We start from the raw sequence: 17753 nt of genomic DNA on the forward strand, positions 1-17753 counted from the left end.
TGTTCGCTTAAAAATTTCTGTGTTGTTTTCGTCCGAGGACTGACCCTTTTTCCACTTCTGACTCGAGCCTTCTTTGATTGCGGGTGTTCTGCAGTCTAGAATTCCCCGATAAACGTAGGAGATCTTCGACTGCCATGACTTGTTTGCGCTGCCGAAGATGTTTCGAATCAGGCGTGAGGGGTGCGAAGGGCCCCGGTGCTGATAATTGCAGGTACCAAAGGACCCGCTGTCGTGCCTGCAGGGCAGCGTCAGGACGCGTTAGTTGCAGCTCAGCGCGAAGGAGTCGCGTAGCCCTCGGCGCTACAACTCTTGGCGAGAGTTATTTCAGGGTCCGAGTGTTTCTGCAGTACCGTGGCAGTGCGGCGAAGGCCACGATTGTCTCCAGGAGCTCGGGTGCTATTAAGGTGGCCAACGGCGCGGTGACGAGGAGACAAATGGAAGGACGTGGGTATCTACGTACGGCGGGAACGGCGGAGCGAAGAGCGTCGCCGTGGGTGGCACCGACCTCCCCCGAGGATTACTTCTTACTCCTCTTCCTCGTTAAAGTGTGCCGAGGGGCCCGGGCGGGTAATGACGGCTCGCCTCATTCCCTGAATGCCCCTGCATTACCCGGCCCTGCCACGGTAATAACTCCCTGCATTCGCGAGAAAGAAGACACTCGGTGTCATCCTCCTTCTTTCCCTCGGCTGCATCTGTGCGAAAGGAAGGCAGAAACGAGGGCTGAGCAGGTAGTCGATGATGAGGGAAAAAACAGTATCGATGTACATTTTTAGTCACATCGTCCGTAATATACGCCATTGGGTGTTCTGTTTGGTAGCGACTTCTTTTTTCTTTCACTCCCAACCGCAAAACCTGTTGTACATTGTACACAAAAAAAAAAAAAAAGAAAGCATTCTCGCATAGAAGGGATATCTTTTGAATCCTACTTCAAAATATCGTTTTTGGAATTCGAAATCTTGATGTTTAAATAACGTGGGGAAATGTCATTCTTTTAAAATGCTACCACTCAGCTGCATTCAATAATACGGACGTGATTTTGAATGTATATGATAGAGAATTTAATTCCTCACTATAGCTTTATTCGATTTATTGTTGTAAGCTCAATAGTTTTGTTATTAAAATCGCTTCAGGATTAATTTCCACATAAGATGGACTCACGAGCTGAGGCTTGTAACTATTAAATCGTTTAAAAAACAAATCTCTGTCAGTGGACAGTTTTGTATACAACTAAATTTTCATCGGAATACTTTCAGCATCGAGTCTGTATCATTAAATGCGGCTGAGTGGTAACAATTTGAAAAAAATGAGATCTTCCCTGTTTTATTCAAATGGAAAAGGTCTAATGCTGACAGAGATAGATATTTGTGAACGAGCCTCTTGGGTTACATTTTTATTTTTAGGAGCAGTCGTTTATTCTAGTGACGCGTACTGTCCAACCCGCAATTTGAGTGATTTCTATTTGTCCAGATTACATGATATCGACTAAACAACTGGAAATATTGATTTATTCAATTGGTTTTATTTTGGTTCGAAACAACTACGCACGTCTTGAATGCATTACACCACGTACTTCTGGATGAGTCAGCATACTTCCGCTCCTGCCGATCTCAACTGTCTAATCAAAAATTAAACAGCGTAGCACGTACTGCGTTAAATTCTATAATTTAAACACCTAAGTATGGAGTATCGCCGACCTTGTCACCTTAAGCAGAAGAACCCAAGTCTTAAATTGTACATTCATTACTCAATTTTAATATTTGAAATTGGATTTTTGCTTCAGTGTAGGTGTAAGATCGGGTATACCGGCAGATAAAAACGTAATACAACTTATCAAAAACGTCCTCGTATAATACCGCTGCCATATGAAGCCGAATAAAATTGATGGTCGTATACCCTATATCTCTGCACCGAATGACAATATACTTTTGCTTTATTGCGCAACGTATCGTGCAGTCTCAGATCTCCCTTGAATCACCCTGTACGCGCGGGATCGGCAGAGAGTTTGAACTTACCAACTATAAACTGTTAAATGACTCACAATGAAGAACCGATATCGCGAAGGCTACATCTGCATAGTACATGCACAGACCCAGCAACAATATCCCAGGCTGTTCCCATAACGAGTATAAGACCAGGCCCAACCGTTCCCTCGGGGCATTGTGACCCACGCATCGTCCCGACTGCGCCCCCCCCCCCCCCTCCTCCCCCCTCTACCCCCCGCCTTCCATCACGAGGCCCCTTTCGGGACCAGGGTACGCGAGATCGACGGAGGGATGCAGGGGGGGGGGGGCTCCAGGGTTCGCCTTCCTCGGGGAATGCGTGCGGAGTTGCCCGTCTCAACTCCCCCGCATCGCGGTGCGTGGGCCGCAGGATTGGGCTAGGTCGGTAACGTAAGCGCAAGCCGCATATCGTACATACGTATACACTATAAGTATGGATGCCTGACACATAACTCTGGAACATTAAACCTTGGCTCGTAGCTCAGGCTGAGGTTACGCATAAATTTCGCCCCATATACTGTTTATTACCCTAATACACCTAGTCTGGACTAGCTCTCGCACGTTCCATTTCGGGAATAAAAGTCCCAATAGCGGATACCTGTCATTCTTGATCTAGCTAGTGATGTGAGTCGAATAAGCTATTTCGTACAGTTTTCATTCAATTTTTCAAGCGTATATGTACTAGCATCATCCATCATGGCTCGGCTCGCGATATTTGGAGATAGAATTTGAAATTACGTACGTCCATTATTGAAAGACAGTAAATTTGTCCATGTAACCCCCGTGTATATTATACGATCGACACGCCAATTCAGTTATGCAACAAGCTTTTGAGCTTCTGCCAATTGATAGAGAATCTTGACTTGAGACCTGCGCACCATCTATAGAACTTTTTCAATCACTCCTGCGCCATTTGAACATTATTCCCATCTCCTTTTTCATGGTTCCTTGATAAGATAACTCTAGTTCGTACTTGATGACGGTGCAGAAACTTATGTTGAAATTCTATGAAAATAGTTTGAATCATTTTTAAGACCTTCGATGACAAACAAACGCTTACTTTTGATAATAATGGTGTAGAAGTGTAGTTGTAGATGAGCACCTAGCTCAAATCTGGCCACCTTTATTAACCGTCAAAGATGTAGTGACGTTCACTTCATCGTAGCAAGGTCAAGCAGTCATCAACCGGAGAATGGTTATGATACCAGTGTAGAGTCATATCAGCACTGCAAGTCTAGTGCACGTCCTGGGTCAACAGCGACTGCAGAGTTCTTGTGGAGAGTAAGTTTTCACATTTGGAAAGATGAGGTCGTCCTTGCAGATGGAAATACTGAGGTGGAAATTTTTCTTCTCAGAACTGGAGATCCGGATGAGGTGCTTTGACGAAGACGTGCTGATTTTACTGAAACCACGAACGGTTGATACGCTGGTGGTATTTCGGTCTGCGTTGATTCCTTCGATTCTTCATCGACGGAAATTTGCGCGACACAAAGTCACATTAAGGTTCCGCTGTCAGTTGCGGCAGTCACTGGATGGGCAGATGTTGGGCTTCAATGCCCGAGGCTTGCCTCAACGTCGTTCGGGCAAGAAACGTAATAAGGTATAACAGCGGGTTCATTGCCGCTGGAAAAGGGCCACCCTGCCCGTAAAATTATAGTTTCAGCATTACGAAAGAGATCAAAAGTGATCAAAATAAGTGGACAATGAAAGATCAAGATACGATTGGTTGAATCATATTGGCATCTGCGGTGTTCGCTAGTCAATAGATATTCGCAAGTTGAGTGACGACCACAGTTGGTACTATGCCTGGATTCCGTGAAAACGTGCTGTACATATTTTCATCACCACACCGTGGTGATGTACGCACGTCTGCGTAACGGAGAACGCACCGCAAAGCGAGAAAAACGGCAAATACTATGAAGAGAACAGGGCCTCGTCGATGGGATGTAGTCTGACAAGGAATACGTAGTAACCGCTGTCCAAGCGTTCCTGATCAAACGGTGGGAAGCACTTTATTTTTAACCTTTTTCAGATGTTTGAGTTGAAGATATTTCAAAAATACACCTCAACCATGGGCACGTGTTTTGTCCAATGGCAATACCTCGATCCCCTTGTTGGACAAAGCTATGACCACGATGCTCCCGGCGGTCGACGCACTTTGCTCTCGACAGAATGTTATCCTGGAAATCCGTTGTTTAGAGGATGCCGTGCCTTAATGAGTGTCAGACCTGTGCCACTCCTCGAGGTGTCAGGTGCTCTCTGGCACACCACCTCTAAGACAACTGGTCCAATTAAGTCAGTTTTATGTCTGAAGGTTTCCACGATTCCTGTTACCTGAAACGGAATTTACTCCAACTTCAGGTTGCAGCTAGGCAAATGGCTTAAGGTAGAAATTCCACTCAATCTCTGGTATTCCAGTTCCACTGCTACTTCCGTATCGACTCAGGATAGCATTGTGTTCTCGAGTAAGAAACTGTAGTTACATGCTGTACTTGTATTCAAAGCACCCTGAGTGAAATAGTGTGAAGGATAAATAGCCCACAGCAAAAATGAGGCAGCGTACAAAAAAACCGTAATTATGCAATCAGCCAGCTCAGTAAACTATAGTAAGTTTCTAGAAATCTAAGGGAGAATTTTGCGTTAATTAGAATTTTACTTTCTAGTCTTTGTCAATCTCAATAGCTAGAGCACATGTTGGCACCTAATTTCTTGCAATGTTGTGTCGGGCAATTAGGTAGAAGCGGGCGCCCCTTGTCCCAAAAAGTTTGAAATTCTGTTTTCTGGGCATGGAATTTGCCATTGTTCGATAGTTACCTTCAACTGAATCACAAGCAAAGTTGTATACATCCAATAAAGTGAATCTAATCGGATAAAAGCGGTAAATTTAAGCTCTCCGCCAGAATTCACCAGGTTAGAATTATCAGCTGTCTTAAAACCGGATGTACCTTAGCATGCTGTATAGATGCATGTGTAGTGCTCAATGGAGATACATAAGCATCACACTTGTTGCAAAAACTGCTGAAAAGAACATGGAACGAAATGGACTGAAGAAGTTCAAGCAGAGATACGAAGATGTTTCTGATGTGGAATAACTCGCTTACTCTGATCTGACGCTTGCGTGCAACTATTGCTAGTGCGATTCTTTATTACGAAAACCTGTGGGGGCGGGGAGAAAGGGAAAGACCAACGTTCTCAAAGAATTGAATATCAAATTACGGACACTGGCCAGAGTAAGGTGAATGAATAAAAATGAATGGCAATTGGTTATTAGCACGATTGTAAAGAATGTGCGCGTTTGGATTAAAATATATATGTTACAATACCGGAAATAGTGGTCTATGGAAGTAGTCTATGACATTTCAAACTCTTTCGCGTGAAGTGGCGACTTGAAATGACGTTGTCGTGATGACTTACAGCAGCCATCATTCGTCGAACGGTTGACAATGAAAGATTGCCAAGCGTTTCCGAATCGCTACGTCAGTTGTTTAAGATTTTCCTAATCTAAAAAGTTTCGATCACCTACATAACCTCTTGCTTAAGGTGGCCAATCTGCATGAAAAGACGAATCCTTGGATGAAGCCTGCGCATGCGCAGTTGGACTCTAAATCTGCTAAGTTATACCATTTTCTCCCGGTTCAGTAAGTATAATTAGTTGGTGGTTGCAAGGATCGTCGTAAATCAAGTCAGGAAAATTCGTACGTCTGACGCCGCCTCACCATCCACATACGTATCTCCCGGATCTCGGGCGCAGAAGAAGAAGAAGAAGAAGAAGAAGGACCCGAAGAAGCAGTAGACGAAGCAGAAGAACAAGAAGAAGAAGAAGAGTAAGAAGAGGAAGGAATATTCGTACGCAGAAGAAATGAAACGAGTCGCGATTCGCTATCGGGGTGGTTCGCTCGTGGGTAATAGAGCTACAGAACGGCGCTGCACGGTAGAAAGTATCCGCTCGGTCTTCGTTCAAGTCTGTGTATATACCGACAGCTCTGGCTTCTTTAGTCCGAGCCCGACGATCCACATTGACCAGTTGGCTCTGAAGGGCCGCCGCTTAGATACGACGGTAGTTACCACAGAGATGCATCTGTACCCCACCCTAGCCTTACCAGAGCCTGCCGTGGCTCGGTCGAACGGACCCAACCTAGAACAGAACGGAGCATTGCGCCGAGGAGAATGGTATCGGCAAATTGCAATCGCGACCGCCTTGTCGGCAACTCCCATTCCAGAGGTAACTAAAGTATCTGCCAGCCTGGAAATCTTACGAATATCCGGGATTATTTAGGATTTAGAACCACCAGGAAACTCCATTCCCGGACCAAGATCATTGCTCGTATGTTCTTTTGCGTCATCCACATTCCAATTTTTTTACTCAGCTGGTTGTGTTCAATTTATCAATTTCATTAGCCAGGGCTTCATGGTAGCCATATTGTATTACTCTTCAATGATTCGTTATGCCTGCAAACCGTGCTGAAAGTCTGCTGCATTATATGCCTAAGGGTTTCGACCTGACCGTTTCGAGGACACCGTGGTATAGCCAATTAACTCGTTATTCAATAGACTTCAACAATATTGGTTATTATGAGAAATTAATCGCATGGTCATTTTTCTGCAAAACGACTCTGCTATCATCAGTTGGTTTTAGTTCGGAAGCGATTGGTCCGATTTCAACTGCTGAGACACCTTTGTCTTTGGAAAGAATTGATACGATTCTGCATAGTAGAAAATATGTATCCATTTTGCCTTATAGATATTAGTATGTTTAAAAATGTTGGAGCAAGTTTCGATTTGTCAGCATTTCAATCTCTTATCAATTAGTATATTGATCTTTCTGGTCTACCATTAACAGTGCTAATCGCCAATACTAAATTAATTGTGCAGGAGAGCCCGCAATATCAGGAAGAAAGTTGTGTGCCTAGGATTAGTTGATGCTTAAACAGCGATTAGACATGCAACACAGCATCAGTGCATAGAGTTGTTTAGATATTTAAATGGGTTTTGAGACTCAGAGTGTACAGCATTATTCCCGAAGAGAAGAGACCGATGGAAGTCTTCATTTTGGTATTTGGCTGACGTGAAACTATCCGGCAAGGATGAGATCCTCGTAGCCGTGGTTCTTGGAGTAATTTACGACCAACAGTAGATCACTTGCGAGAATGTGGCAGAGGGAACAGGTGCTATTGCGACGAAGCCCCCTGCATGGCGGAGAACGCTAGGCACAGGTTTCTTAATGGTAACTATTTGAAGAATCTCGCAAGATCTCGCGCTTGAACCTTGCTAACCCCTTATCTATCTCGTATAAGCAACTGCTCCGGCAGCTTGCATCGCAGGCTTGCCCCGCGTGTCGCCCCGCCTCGTTGTCAGGTACGCGAATTGCTGTAACCTCCGCTTTCAGTTCGTTTCCACAGATATTACCCCGTCCGGACGATCTTTAACTCAGTCAGCCAGGCTGTGAGAAATGCACGATTAAACCGCGCGCGTTGCGACTGCTGCAGGATTTTACAACCTTTTTTAAAGCTTCTTATACATGCCCGGTTGCGCGGTGTCGGTGTCGACTTTATAGTACACGCTGCCACAAAAACAAAAACAAAAAACAAAAAAAACCAACTGAAAGACAGAGGATAAAACGGGGAAACGAAAAATGAAAAGAAAATACTCGGAATTACAACCTGCAAGAATTTATTGTGGATTGTGCGCATAAGAACGACACTAATTGGGGTGAACGATAACTCATAGGAATAGAATTCGCAATTGCAGATATGACTGGAAAAAGGAAAAGATTGAATTGACTCTTATCATTTTTTTTTAGACATTGATATAAAAATTGATGAATGTAATTTTCTTGTCATGATATAATCCGTGTCGAACTTTTTCGAATCCAGAAGTACATCTGGAGTTGGAAAAACCACGCTACTGAAAAAGGTATTAGTGTTTAGTTCTAGTGTATCCTTATAGCATGAAACGAGTTAAACTGGCTCGTCAAGATCGGCGGTAAAAAGAGAAAATATCACTCGAATAAATGACGAACAAATTTATTGCCTCGGTTTTTGTAAACACCGGGTAATCAAAAGAATCCCAAGTCACTGGCTATTCCCTTCGTTCCCGAATCACGCTTACAGTAAAAAGTTAAGGTTGTATTTGAAAATGACTCGTTAACACAATCTCGACCGATCATCGCTTCATTAGCTCGGCGAAATTTTTACGGCCTTGAAATAAAAGGTAACACGATTCTTTTCCATCTCGTTTGCAACGTTGGCCATTATTATTTTATTGCTTTTTTACACCGAGTTACCGAGTCCGCAAACGCGCTGTGTATATATGTCTTACATAAACAAGGTCGCCTAATCTTGGATACGCTTCTGCCCGGTATAAAAGAATTGTCATTGTGGACTTGGTTATTTTCATTAGAATTGAGATACCAAAGAGAACTGCTTTTGCCACGATCTCAATCGCTCTCCCAGCTCGCTCGACTGACCGTGACTTTAATCTTGTTCATAAAATCTCCAGCTATGAGGGCGTGCCTGGCAAATTGCTATACAATTCTCACAATTCGTACAATTCATACGATTGATAGAGGTCGAAGTTTACCCTCCCTGGGTTCACATATCTGCTTATCGCGACAAGTATATGTATTATATTCATGTAGATTGTACCGCAAAATCGATAGTCGTAACAAGTAATAGCTGGTTCTCTTCCGTCAAACTTAGAAAATTTTTAGGGAGGACGTGTGCAGATTTGGTCATGTTATTGTTTTATGAAGAATTTCGTCTTTTGAACCTACAGAACCTCTGACTTTGACAGAAAAATAGTTAGTTCCTGAAAATAGTGATACAAGTCGCCGATCGATGAGACCGTTTCTGATTTATCGATAACCAAGAGTTAATGATAGTTGCCCTAATTACAATTTCATTCCCATAAAACAGGCTTTTTCCAATGATTTTGTAAACAGAAACAACTGTAAACAAAGCAACGGACACTAAGAGACTTAACGTGAACTGAATAATATTCGTTACGAATTGAAATCAGTTCGGTATTCATTTTACAACAATATTTATCGACTACTGGTACTATGGTACTACACTAACCAGCTACTATACTTGAAACGACTTTTATACTAATATTAAATCAAACAATTTTATTTTATTATTTGAATTATTATACGAAGTGTAAAAATGTCAATAATCGTTTATGCTGGCATTGTAAGATTTGAACATAGACATGAGTCTCAAAATATATCACCAAAAACTAATAAATAAAACAACAAGTCATTCATTGCTCCATTCGATCATTCGCTACAATAACTTATTAATTGTTTTCAAAAGATGTAACGTTTAAATTTTTCGGTATCACTTGCCTTCCGTTTCGTTTCGTTTATATTTCATTACTGGCAAAGCCGTCTCTCTGCACTTTTATATTCTTCTTCACGTGAAATATTTGCCTGCACAATCCTGGTCAATATTCAGGATTTATTTTAAGTTTACATGCAATTTATCTTTGCAATTACTATCAAGACTTCATCAATACATTTTGTGAAAGGAAATTGGCACATCGTGCTCCGTAGACTGTTAAGCAAAGAGTCGCAGGGACTGTCTTTCCAAGACAACAGGTGTAATTGGCTAACGAGTACACCACGTAATCGACGCCTTGATTCGAATTAGAAACAGTCCTTGTTTTGAGTATCCCCGGTACACTTGAATCGTTGCATACTAGATAGCTATTAGGCACTATACTGCTACTAATTACCATAGTGATCGATAAATTGAAATCACTCACAGGCAGCTTGGATCTTTGTTAGTAGAGTGAATTTTTTTCCGAGTCAGTATGAAAGACAGGGTTGTTCATAAAATGATTAAAACTTATTTGAATCAGTTTTGGCTCTCTTCTACATAAATTATACCGAGCCGTCGCCGGCTGGTTGTATTCTACAAGTTTTCAACAGCAGCCAACCACCGTTGGATTCAGATACGCGAGCAGAGAAATTATTCTTGAGGTTTCTCGACAGCTAACTAAAGCCCGTTTACCAAGTCATTGAGAGAGCCAGGCGGCGGCAAAAGAGAGGGAGGTGAATCTCCGATGAATTTCTAGGCACGATCAGGCGTCGGAGCGGGTGAGAATCGAGATGTAATTGTTACCAACCGCTAGTTAGAGCCCCGAGATATCTTCGCGTGAGTTATAGAGGCGCCTTGGTAATAGATGTGGCCGTCAGTTCCCTGGCGAGCTTCCTCAGCAATCACGAGATACTGCCGGCGTCGTTTATTTGTTCAACTCTAGGGCCGACCGTGGGCAGTGACGGGACGTTTGTTCGGGTGAAGATTTTTCAAACCGAGCGACAATACAAGCGTCGAAAACGATCTTTGCCTGCCATCCTGTCATGGTTGATAACTTTCAACGGAGAAGGTCGCACGGTACGAACGCGATTCACTCCTCCGCAAGCTCCGTCTCTGCAATTCCAAACATCTACCTACACGTTACATCTATCGAGGACAATATACAATGCGGCCTTTTCTACATTGTATTCAAATACGATTTATGTTAATTCATATAAATTCTTACACCTGTGATCGTTTTAGTCTACACTAAATTCAGCCTGCCCGCCTTAACCATTAACGGCCTTATAAATATGGGCCCATTTTTTACACGATTCATATCTCCACGTGCAAGATCAACTCATAAAAGTCAACGGTATTTTTCGAATAATTCTATGGAATATCGGTGTGCCATGACTGATTCTATCGTACAGTTTGCTATTCGCATTGGTCGACCGGTTTGTACGGTTGGAAAACATCAAATTTTGTCGCCACCTTCATAAAAATTCCATCTTCATTAATTTGAAATTTATTCTCTATACTAAATCAAATGAATCATATCTAAAATCCAACTTTGAGCAAGTTTCGGACACAAGTTTTATTACTGGGCACACATAATTTTTAATACAATTGTTCACGGAAATCAAAGTACCTATGTACCAATTGTGGCCATAACCTCCGATCACACGAATGAATGTATCCCCAACTGGATGCAACTTGTTGAATCACGATATAATTCTTATTCAATAAATTTTAATTTCTTAATTTTTTCTTTTCCCATTACAATAGAATTTTGATAACCGTGATCTATAAAGAAGAAGTGACCTGCTAAAGTTCAATTCCATTAATGTAGAAGTATTTACGCAATTTGAAATTGGGCTCGATGCCTGAACACTGTTGCATTATCAACACGTGTTATAGGAGATTTTTCCAAATAGTACTTGAAAAGTTTAGTCAGTGACCGCATGATGAAATATAAGCGGGTTACTGTAATAAGTATCGTAGTTTTCACAATCCTCCAGTTGGATAATCTCAAAAAGGGCATGGTAGAAGCGACGAGGTTCATCGATCCCGAGTTAATCGTTCGCTCAACAATCCGGGAGATTAACAGGGCGATCTGAATGCCGATTTTTTATCGTGTGAAACCGGTGGAGGAGTTGTCTACCGGTCATCCATTACGTGTTCCCACTCTAGCGTAAAGAAGCAATCGGAATGAACGAGCAGCAGGTTCCATCAGCAAACAGTTTATACCTACATCGAATTCACTCACACCGAGAAGACATGATTCTCTCGAGGAAATGCGGTTGTTGTTAAATCGAGCCGTACGGATACTTATCTTCAGCGGAAGTGGTGAAATTTTTCCACCTGAAAGTGAAGAACAAACAGATCGAGACACACGGATCGGTGTATTTTGAAAAACTGGATAAGTACACACGCTCTCTGGAAGGTCCGGGGAAAAAGAGTCAGCGATGCAACGCTCTCGCTGTTCGTTTTTAGTCTCGCTTTTCTTACTCAAGAAATGGAGAGTCGCGGCCTGGATGGAAGCTGCGGTTAGCACCGATCCTTTTTTTCGACATTTGGTCGCTCCGGATGACGATCTCCGAGTTGATCCGCTCATTCTTTCAATCGAGACTCATCGCTGCGAGTATCGTCGATCCTTGGATAGAGAATGCAAATTCGAAACCTTCAGGTGACTTGAGTTGCGACGAAATCTGCAAGTTCCTTGGATAGTTCGACAAGGACGTTTTTTACGACGAAACTTGCCCGCTGGCTTTCTTTAATATTGAATCCATTCCATGGCATAATACGAGGATGCGTGGATACGCGTGCAGCCATTGGTTTACCGAATAAAAGTTAACCATGCACCATTGCGTTCAAGTAGTGGTGAAACTCGGAGCGATATGCCTGCGGTGTGCAGCGGGAGGATAAAATCCTCTTATTATCATCCACGTTCCTCTGCTCCAGTACAATGGCCAAGATCCCAGAGTCCGATCCACGCCGGAACAGTATCGTACTGTTATTTGTTCCCTGCAATACGACCACGCCGGAGATCAAAGAGCCCTGCGTGTCTGAGATATGCCCGTCCCGGCATAATATCTTGTTCACTATTATTGTAGCCGAGTTCTTCCAGATGGATTATTCTATTACGCAGATCATCAAATGCCGCGCACAGGCTGTTGTATGTGAAATTCAATGCGGTTTCGCGTGGCATCGGACGACCAATGTTCCAAATTTTGTTGTAACTTTATTGCGCGGCAGACTTTTCAATAGCCCCGTATTTTTTGTTTGTTTCTCAATATCACCTACCGTTTCAAAGAACTAGAAGCCGTTAATCTACAATTTTTCAGACGACACTTCGAAATCTGAAAAAAAACTACATAGGAAATTTCACGGCAAAGGACAAAAATTTCAAGACTATGCAGAAAGTAGTATCTACAATTGTTATTTTTTCAATTAAATTTAAAGTCAAAATTCAATTTTTTGTTCTAGACATCTTAGCGCGCTTTGAAAGATCTCTTACTATTAGAAAAAGTTACAGATAATTATAAGAATATTTGCAGAAATTTTGAGACACTTAGAGGGTGTCTTCATTTCTCAAGATCCTTGAAATATTTTTTGAAATCTTTTTTCGTAATTTCTGAAGATTTTTCAAAGCAGCGCGAAAAATCTGGTCGTAACGGTAATAAATAATTCATAATTTTGAGGAGAATAATGATACCACTTTCTGCAAAGCTCGATACTTTCATCATTTTTCGTAATATTTTTAGTAATTTTCTACGATTTTTAAAAGTGGCCTGAAGATTCGATGTCTCATCGAAGTTACTACAAAATTAGAAATAATGATGGGAATTTTCCACCACGGTTTTTACTAAATCTTCAGACAGTGTACATATCTAATTTTGTTTTGTTAAGTGCTGATCCTGTTTTTCATTCTCACACCGACCATCGGATGACAGCTCACGTCGAGCAACGCATTTTCGTAATTACCCGTATGCCAGGCTGCGTGCAAAAACGCATCAAGCATGGATTAATTAATCACACACACGTCAGCGGAATATTCCTGAGATTGAATAGACCGGCATTTGATGCTGAGCGAAAGCGGATCTGCAAGTATACGGGGTGTCCTAGAATCCACCTGCATCCTTATTTCAATCGTTGCAAAAAACAATAATTCGTATAAGTATGAAATTTCCCGGGGCTCTTCAAAAATGCTAAAATTCAAGAGTAATATTGACAATAAAATTTCCCCTTCTTACACACAAAGATACTTGTTGTTTTAAAATCATTGCATGACTATCCGATTGCCGCTGGGACCCGTAATTACACAAGCCGTTACTTCACCAGTATCATTTCTTCATCCTCTCTCTCGTCTTTCACCCACGGCCTCGAGATAACAGAATCGACAAGAATGAGGTGGTTCACGATTTTGTCGCGGTAGAAGTCGAATTAATAGATGTGGAGAACAACCGTTCACGTCCTTGGGTTGTGACCCTTGTAGGGCTGAATAAGCATCGAGCAACGGTAGACGAAATGCTGCAGTGCGAATAGAATTATGGCAGTCACGGACGATGGGCCGTCTGAATTGACCGGTGAATGATGGCTGGGGATCTTGACTGCGATTGCATAACCCGAGGAGCGCCACGGGTTAGCTTAAATTAGGTGTTTGCGCGCAGCTCTACCTCCGTGCAAGTCTTCACCTAACCGAGCTGTGAGAATGGATTAAACTTTCGAGGAAGTTTCGCCCATTTAGCCTGGGATGTTTTTATTTACATTTAACAATCGTCCGCTGTACGTGTATCGAACTATTCTGATTGATATTCAACGCTTGTAGTCAGCCGCTGCAGATTCCTTTTTGGAGTGCCAAGCTCATGCGTAATATGAATAATATCTACACCTTCGTGACATTACTTTACAGATGGATAGACTACGAGCCTGTAGTGTGTCTGTAAAGACGTGACGACTATTCAGCCCCCTCGAGATCTTGAAAGGAAACGGTGAAACTTAGCAGGCTGAGTTACCGACTGAGTATGCTCAAAATTATCGAACTCTATTGGTCGACGGCAACATTTTCGTTTGCGCGGCAGTGCAGCCAACTTATTCGAGCCGAGGCATGAGATGTCAAACTTTTCCGCGTCAATTACAGTAAATTGAAATAGTGTTGTTGCGATGACTCAAAGCATTCGGCAGTCATAAGTCACTCAACAATAAAAGTCTGCCAAGTCTCCCCGAATCACTGCATCAACTATTTGAGTTGTGCTTAACCCGGAAATTTTGCATCAGCTATATAACTTCTTGCTTGGAGTGGTCAACCTGCATAAAAAGCCGATAGAGTTCGCGCATGCGCAGTCGGATACTTTATCCTGTACCGTTTGTTTTCGTCACATGAGGCTCCCGGGAAAAGATGATTAAACCTTTTGGGAAAAAACAAGAAAAATAGGATAAAAGACGAGTTTAGATGACCTGGTTTTATTTATTGCGCATCTCATCTACTCTTTCTTTCCACAAAACGCGTAAAAACGTTACACATCCCGAGAACCACATAAAGATCACTGCAGACTGCGATCGAATTGTAAATCCACATCTCGATAGCGATCAGAGGATTCCTTTCTAACTCGAACTTTTCATATGTAAAACGTAATAATTGGATTTAAACTACGGGTAGCATGGTACTTAATTTTACCGTAGTCTGCAACTGCGTTAAGAACAACGGGTTCATAGTGCGCTACAAGAAATAAGTGCTCAAAAAGCAAGATGCAAACAGCAAATGCTCCCTTGTACGACTCTCTGTCGACGAAATTATTTGAAGAATTTTCCCCACTTGTTGGAAGAAATCGGTTAATTTGGAAGTTGTTAAATTTCGCGAAAGGTATAGGTATAGTATATATTTTCCGGTGGATCATTGCAACCCGACGAAACTTCAATTACAAGACTTATTTGCGAAGTCTCATGTATTTCAGGAAATTAGCATAATAATTCGACGATATGGAAATGGGATTCTTCAAGGTTTTAACTTCGGTAGAAAAATATCGGAGTACCAGAATTTCCGATACTTAGGCATAGTTTTGCTTTGTCTGGGGGCTAGACACACCCAGAGTGCATCCCTAATTTGAGCGGGAAATTGTTTTTAAACGGTTTCGAACTTTCACCATTCTCTGGCAGACAGAGGCAAACATTGTTTTACGGTCACTCGGTGCTTCAGGGTTTTACGAGCGTTCTGGAGCTATTCCGCAGGCAAATTGTTTGCTATACGCTTATATACACGCGGGGATGAAACCCAGATTATAGTTATTTATGTCCTTTTTTCATTTGGCTACTTGGCGAGTGGCCGTGTAATTGCCGCACAATATACACGGCTTTTATAATATAACTCTCCGAGTATAACCAGTCACGGAAGCTGTGTCACATTAGCAACATACAAGCAGCCGGTACAGCGCGTAGGTGAAAGTTGGCGAAGCAGTATCAATAGCAAGTGAAAATGCAACAGCCCACTGTGCAGCACGTCTACAGTAGGAAAAACAAATTACACGTACCGTGAATCGTATTATTGATAAAAACTATCACTTCGAATTCACTGGAATCTTTGAAACTTCGAAGTCTGAAAAAATGTTCGTTTTAGAGTTAATTTCTTTTTCCAGGCTCCTCAAGACCGATTCATTCTATAGTCGTTTATTCACCGTAATATGTCAAACTGATTCACTTTCGACTTGTCATTCGTTTTTATCAAAGTTTATCAAATTCAATCCGGGGGGCATCTGAAGCGAAAAGGTTGTACCATTAATGTAGATGACTGCATAGTGCACACCGGTATCATACTGGAAACGTTTTTTTCTCTTTATTGTTAGTTACTGTGCATTTTCGCACGGCGTGACTGCGCGGATTCCTCGTGCAAACGCAATACGCAAGTGTAACGATCCGTGAAGAATCCATGTGACTAGAAAGTTGAAAAATTCACATAAGCCGCTTTGTTAAACGGCTCATTATACCTGTAGCCAGAGCATTATCATCTCGTACCGCAGTTGCACCAATTAGAGCAAAATGCGTAACGAATTACGTGCATAATCCGCAATTGCGTTATGCAATTTGTACGCCGAAGGAACATGTGTTTGTTTCTCTCCGTCAATTTCTTTGTTTTGCAACAGCATTTGCGGTTCAAGATCACGAGCTCGCCTCATGTTCACTTCCGAATGGAATGTCTTACCGTCATTGACTTCTCGTTTATTTGTTTATCAAAACGATCTGCATCCCGAAAATGACAAGTTTTCAATTATACTAGATCCCCACGTTTCTAGGCACAGGGAATCATCTCCGACTATTTTTTATGAACTTCCGATTTTGTGTTCAGCGATAAATCGACGATGCACGAACGGATTTTGATAATTTTTCCTTTAACCGACATGACTCTTATTATCTTATCTGAATAAGAAAATTTATAAAAACATCATTTCGTGTAATAATGTTTTCCAATCACAAAACGCACCACATTGACAGTTCGTGGGTTGTCCCATTAAAGTTAGCCAAATTCACCATTTTTTTTTATAAATCTACCAGCGTTTATTATTCGTTACCCTAATTTCGACTGACGCCAGTTTATTTTGCGTATTATTCGGGAATCGGCAAAGTAAAACTTGTACATTCTGTAATAAAACTCTGCGAATACGAAAGATCATATGTTCAATGTGAATTATTTCACAGCCGTTATCCATCACCGCGGTCATGACAGGTCATGACAAAACTATAGGTTTATAAAATTATACGAAATCATCCAGTTATACGTCTGTATAGGTTTCGCTTTTGGACACAGGGCTGCGTCGACGAACCACGGCACGCACGATATGCACGCAACATGCACACGGAACGATACGATGCGCATACCTGTGTACGAACGAATAGTTATACAGAGCAGGTTGCACGGCGGTGAGGCGTGCATTGTCCATTACAATTATTTATCGCATATCTCAACCGAAGTGGTGCAGTGTCGTGAATGGATTGCGAAATGGAGTGCCAAAGAGCGGCGCGGGTCGATCTCACGGGGATTGTCCGACACTCAGGTCTGGGTTGATATTTACAATGGTTTCATTTCAAACACGCCATTTCATACTTTTCATTTCACATTGCCGATAACAGGCATTCTCTATTTTCTATTTAAAATGGAAAAATCTATGCATTCAGCCATTTGTCAAATGCCTCTGTTGAAATGGAATGTTCAATTTTTTTCAAATATTCTAGAGCAATTCGCTCCGGTTCGATTACATTATGTTAGAATTTTCAGTTTTTTTTTTTTTTTTGAACATATTTTCTCACTCAATTTGCGTTATTTTGCTAGTAATCAACGCGTGATTACGTAGTAGATATACGTGCAAGAATCTTTAAGACTCTAGTTTTGTGTAATGGAAAAACTGTTCCTGGAGCACAATATTGGTACTTTACCAGCGTGTGTACCAATTACACGATTATT

The 17753-nt window shown here is 41.8% G+C and overlaps 1 protein-coding gene across 2 annotated transcripts in view; it reads right to left on the reverse strand.

Moving 5' to 3' along the window:
- LOC107227451 overlaps positions 1-17753 on the reverse strand; it is a 118906-nt gene that overhangs the window by 8398 nt on the left and 92755 nt on the right. The window lies entirely within an intron of this gene.

Source organism: Neodiprion lecontei, chromosome 3 (assembly GCF_021901455.1).
Source record: "Neodiprion lecontei isolate iyNeoLeco1 chromosome 3, iyNeoLeco1.1, whole genome shotgun sequence".
Lineage (NCBI taxonomy): Eukaryota > Metazoa > Arthropoda > Insecta > Hymenoptera > Diprionidae > Neodiprion > Neodiprion lecontei.